This window comes from Mixophyes fleayi, chromosome 2, assembly GCF_038048845.1.
Source record: "Mixophyes fleayi isolate aMixFle1 chromosome 2, aMixFle1.hap1, whole genome shotgun sequence".
Taxonomy (NCBI): domain Eukaryota; kingdom Metazoa; phylum Chordata; class Amphibia; order Anura; family Limnodynastidae; genus Mixophyes; species Mixophyes fleayi.
The window spans coordinates 284,877,698-284,883,697 of NC_134403.1; the positions used below are offsets into that span (position 1 = coordinate 284,877,698).

The 6,000-nt window shown below is 39.6% G+C and overlaps 1 protein-coding gene across 2 annotated transcripts in view; it reads right to left on the minus strand.

The window, feature by feature from the left end:
* Window positions 1-4,357, minus strand: part of DENND2C (DENN domain containing 2C) — a 43,132-nt gene extending 38,775 nt beyond the window's left edge. For both annotated transcript variants that reach the window (XM_075196297.1, XM_075196296.1), the window contains exon 1: window positions 4,136-4,357. The gene's annotated coding sequence lies outside the window, so the exon portion shown is untranslated. The remainder of the gene's footprint in view (window positions 1-4,135) is intronic.
* Window positions 4,358-6,000: the final 1,643 nt, after the last annotated feature.

The following is a 6,000-nucleotide window of genomic DNA, read 5'->3' on the forward strand; positions in this document are numbered from 1 at the left end:
AGTCCCTTGGCTGTTGAGAAAAGAGGATGTTGAAAGGAGTTGAGATTAAAGAGTAGAAGAAATAAAGGAGTAACAAACTGGTGGAGAGTGTGAGAAGTATAAATATTTAGAGATAAATGGCCATGCACCCTTGTGTCTTTAGTGCAATTAACCACACTAATAGGTCGTAAAACCCATGGATAGTGTTTTTCTCACTTTGCTTCATACATCAAAAACAGGGAGTATTTAACTTATGTGCAAAACAGAATGCTAATTTGCACCCCTTGCATTGTAACATGGTTTTGTCCAGGAGACTGAAATAAGAAGTTTCTCAAGTTAAGATCCTTAATGAATCAGGCCCTAGGTCCCTAAATATGCTATTCGACGTTCACACCCACTAAATTAGTTAACAAAATGGAGCAAGCTGAATACCTATCCCATGTGAAACCCTTTGTTCATTTCTCTTAATGTTTACATATGATATGGACCTTCAGTTATGCGTTTAAAGTAAAATTAAAGTGTAAAAGCTCATTTGCATGCTATTCAGAACACAAGAGTAAATCTGACTGAACAATCACAGCACTGATTCCCTTAGGGATTTCAAGATTTCATGTTCATAGTTCTCATGTTCCAAAACAGCTAGCTACTCTGCATATGGGCAAAGTAAGCAGCAGATGCTAACAGCGGTGCTTTAACTGAACCACAACCCTGTGGAGTTTTTGCTGTTGCTTGTACAGATATGATCCAAAAGTATAGTCACAGGCTGCACCCTTCAGAAACTGCATCTGACCTAACTACACATTTGTCTTCCAGCAGCTACAAATTAGTAAAGGGAGATTAAATTAAATATTCACAGCAGGTTATGCGAACAGTGGTTGACTAGCTGCCAGACCATTGGGGACCAGCTGTCACATGTTTACCCGATATGCGATTTTTGGTTCATGGTTTCATGCTATCAATCACATTGTTCTGCAACACGTGATTCGCTGTATACAACATTTTATTTCCTGACATTTCTTTAAATAAAGAACTTGCATTCATTTGCATAGCTGTGACTTGTCTCATATAATATAACAAAACTACAACAAATGTAGCAGGTCCCATGATTAGCCATTGTTTACAGAACATGTGACCTTTAGGTCACCATAAAAACATCAGAATTTAAGACCACTAATGTCTAATACAGGGGTCAGAGAACTTTTTTACCTTTTACCCCAAAATATATTTAGATACACCGACGTTACCCCCTTGCTTTGAAAGGAAGGAAATCATATATTATTAATTATTGGAATTCAAAATTTTATCAAATCTATTCAAAATTTCTTTGAAAGCTTCAACTTCAAAAGTTCAGGTTTTGGAAAAATGATGTTGCTTCATTTTTGATACGAGAGCATCAATATTGGGGCATTTTTATGTCAGAGCAGTTCGGATACAGTCTTCAGCGTCCAATCGATTTCTCTGCTTTGTTTTTATGTTCGTTAGAGTGGAAAATCCTTGTTTGCAAAGGTAGGTTGTTCCAAAAGGCAGCAACTTTTTGACTGCCTCCTCCTGTGCAATTTTGAATGCCTTTGCAGCTGTTGATATCCAAAAATATGACAGATCTGCTTTGTTTTCAAATGCAATACGTGCTTCATTATTGCATCGAAGCTCAAGAAGTGCCTCTGCCAACCCTTGAGGCTCTTCTGGTACAACAGCAATTTCACTTTTAAAGGGGTCTACAATCCAACTGACAGCATGTGAATCGGCAGCATTACTCGGGTAATTTACCCCTGTTCCCTGACCACTGGTCTAATAGATAGATAGATAGATAGATAGAGCTAGAGGGACAGGATTAGTATTTCATTTTTTCCAGCAGAAACCTCAAATGTAAAATAAGTATTTTGCACAATGTTTACCATAGGCTCATTTTGATGAAAAAAAGCACTATTTAGAAAATGTCTAGTTGCACCAAACACCAACTCTATCCTTCTTGACACTTTGTTCCCTAGACACTTCGGTATTATGATAAGACATAGAAAACACAATAAAATAAAAACATACAATGTTGGTATCCCACTATTTGCACATGGATGCCAGACAAACTTTGAACAACTGTGATCTTTATCTATAGGTCAAAAACATCCATCCTCTGTAAATGGGTTTCACAATTTGTACACAAGTAATTGTTACACAAAAGTCCTCACATCTAGAGTTCTCATGAATACTTGAAGCCAAATGGTTACAGCTAATCTATCTTATGTATTAACATTTAGATCTGTGTGTTTTACATACAGGACTTTCGTAGTAGCCATTACTGCACAATGAGTGTAATTTACTAACCGCAGAACATGCCGTACATTTAGTGGCGCGAATACGCGTTTGTATTTACATCAAGTGCATAACACACTTACCCGTGCCTCTTGCAAACGCTCTGCATATCTATTTGTTGGATTGCGGGCCCAGATGGAAATGCCCTTGGTGGATCAAGTAAGAAGTTTACTTCGAGGCCTATAATCGCTTTTGGACCACCACCTTAATTACAACTTTTATATTTTGGCCCTAAATTACTGTTAATCCAAGCCTCTTTCAAGATTTTTATATTAAATAAGTCATGGGAGTAATGGGACACTGTGGCTGACTAATACATGTGTTATTGATTTTATTACATCCCATATAAAGTATTCCACTGAAAGTGTAGGCCAGAGCGCGATGTCCACCCCCTCTGCTCATGTAAACATAAGGATGTTTGGGGGCTTGAAGATGCTCTGAGCCCAATTCTCCCAGGTCCTCGTGCAGTCACAGCCACCTTGACACGTTAAGCAATGCTCTTATCATCATCATCACCATTTATTTATATAGCGCCACTGATTCTGCAGCGCTGTACAGAGATCTCATTCACATCAGTCCCTGTACCATTGGAGCTTACAGTCTAAATTCCCTAACACAGAGACAGACAGAGACTAGGGTCAATTTTAATAGCAGCCAATTAATCTACTAGTATGTTTTTGGCGTGTGGGAGGAAACCCACGCAAAGACGGGGAGAACATACAAACTCCTCACAGATAAGGCCATGGTCAGGAATTGAACTCATGAGCCCAGCGCTGTGAGGCAGAAGTGCTAACCACTTAGCCACCGTGCTGCCAGCTCTGTGTGTGCTTGAGCAGCTGAATATTGCTGCTGCCACTAAGCATGTCTGTACATAGCATTTTACAGTCATATGGGGTGGCGATAACATGAGTAACCCCGATTTAAAAAACAAAATAGGGGCACCTTGTCACAAAGTGGATTTTGCACTGCTAAAGGATTTCCCAATATTGTGAATGTTCCCTAATTTAGTCTGAGGTACTTTTAGAATAGCAAATTGCCACCAACTTTACACTCTGCTCTTAAGTTACATTCGCATAATATATGTCAGTGCTCTATGCAGCCTGATATTGTATTTCACAGGGTAAAGATGTACTTAATGATTATATATTACATTATAACAGATTCAACTGTAGCATTTTACAAATGTTAAATGCCAAATATAAAAATCCTGTGCACTAGATTTAGTGAAAAAAAAAAAATTAATGAAAATCTGGCATGAAAAGGTGATGCAAATTTTTGCCAATTGCCTGAATTTGAGGGTGTTTTCTTTGTAATTATCAATTTGCCGGTATTCTTGCAACTATCAATTTTGTCAAGTAGCATATGTACAAAGACACATACTATGTCAATGTAGTTTACAGCAAACCTAACATTGGTACTTGAACCTCAAACTACAATGCAATATATTTTTAGAGGAGAGTTCCCCAGAGCACAACTTATCTAAATATATAAATAAATAGTCTACACATAAAGACTGTAGCAATTTAATGCCAATGAAGATGATCCAGAAAGTTATCTTTTTTTCTATTTCAAACTCATTTCGCTATGTTTTTATATGTAATATGTATATGTATATGTCATGAGCAACATGTGGCACTACAAATCCCAGCATTTGTTATAGGTACCTTTGTCTGGTGTTAGAATGAGATGAAAAGCGACAACATTGCTCTATACAAAAGGTCTAAAAGAGAAAACAGCTCCTGTTGAATAGTGCTCTTGTTCTGTCTGTGGAGTTACGAGTGAATGAATACAGCTGCCCAACTTCTACACACAGAATGTCAATCACGAGAAAGTGAAAAACACCACTTACCAGTGACGGGTCTGCAGTGAGATATACTAAATTCAGAATAAAATCCACGTCTGGAGGATATAATCCACGCTGCAGTTTCTTAATACTCGGGCTGTGATGTATCCAGCAGTGTGGCTGCTAACTGCTGTTGATTTGAATGGATCCACAATAGAGGAATGTCATATGACACACTCTTTCAGACCAGTGTAAACAGCTCACTGAGAACAATCCCTTTAGCTGCCTCATTAGTCAGAAGTGGAGCGTGGATGTGTAGGAACACGTTTGTGAAATGTGCTGGGTGGAGACTTAGCAGAGAAAACTCAAAGAACAGTGTATGGGCAGCTGTAGGGAGAGGAAGTGTACAGCACTTGAAGTGGAACCTTCAGTTGTCATCTACTCCTCTATGTGAAAAGCAACTGTTAATATAAAGTCATAATACATGTGATAATTGAGTGGAAACTGTTGACTCCATGCTTTACTGCATTATTGAGTAATATAGCAGACAAGTAGGATGGTCAGACTTCCCTATTCATAAAAAAACATGTGAAATTATTCTAACATGACTAAGTATTACAAAGTGGTAGCGTCATAAAATGTGCTCATAATTCCAAAATCACAGTAATATTCTGTTTTTATATTCTGCTATCAAACTCACTTTGATTTGTATAGAGTCTTCATTTGAGCCAGGGTCTGGGGCATCTGGGGGGATCCCTTAAAACTACTTGATTTTTTTTTTTATACCTCTAGCACCAGCGGTGGCATTATTCATCAGGCTCTGACTATCAGCTGCTCAAAGAGAATGGCAGGGAGCTAAAAGCAAATGTTATGCTGTTAGCTGCCTGCTGTCACTGTAGTGCTTCCGCAGTGCGCAGTAATCTCCTTACTGAGGAGATCTCGTGAGAGTGAGACTATGAGTCATAGGGGCATATTTACTAAACTGCGGAATTGAAAAAGTGTAGATGTTGCCTATAGCAACCAATCAGATTCTAGCTGTCATTTTGTAGAATGCACTAAATAAATAACTAGAATCTGATTGGTTGCTATAGGCAACATCTCCACTTTTTTAACCCCGCAGTTAAGTAAATATACCCCATAGTCTCACTCTCACGAGATCTCCTCAGTATGGAACTTACTGCGCTCTGTGGAAGCACTACAGGAAGTGACAGAAGAACACCTGCTGCCTGCTTGCAGTGAAGAAAGGACGGATCAGGAATAGGAGGTAAGCGCTCAGGTGGCGGCCTCACAATTTTATATTATGCTCTATTATATATATCGGGGGGGGGGGACTCCCAGTACCCTTAGCCCGGGGGCCTCCATTCAGGGCCATCTTAACAACATTATGGGCCCCCGGGCAAAGCAGTGCACCGGGGCCCCTAGATATAGATATATAGATGTATACAGATACAGATATAGATATATAGAGATAGATAGATGTACTTGCTCAGTGACCTTTGCAGGTTTTTTTCTTTTGCAGGATTATTTATTCTCATTAAGAGCCGTGCCTATGGGGCCCCCTTGCCTGTGGGGCCCCCGGGCAGCTGCCCATCGTGCCCAATGGAAAAGATGGCCCTGCCTCCATTCCTTTAATCCGGCCCTGATTTGAGCTCAGATTTGCAGGTCCATTTCTTACCAGCCTTGTGCTATCTATGTAGGTACAGGGGTGGGCAAACCAGTCCTCAAGGGCCATATAAGAGTTCATGTTTTTAGGATTTCTGTCTGTAGAAACAGCTGGGATAATTACTGACCCAGCCAAATAGATTAACTCAGCTGTGCATGATTAAAGAAATCCTAAAAACATGAACTGTTATATGGCCCTTGAGGACTGGTTTGCCCACCCCTGATGTAGGAGGAGCAGTCAGCACAACACTAAGTGAAAGCTCTGAGGG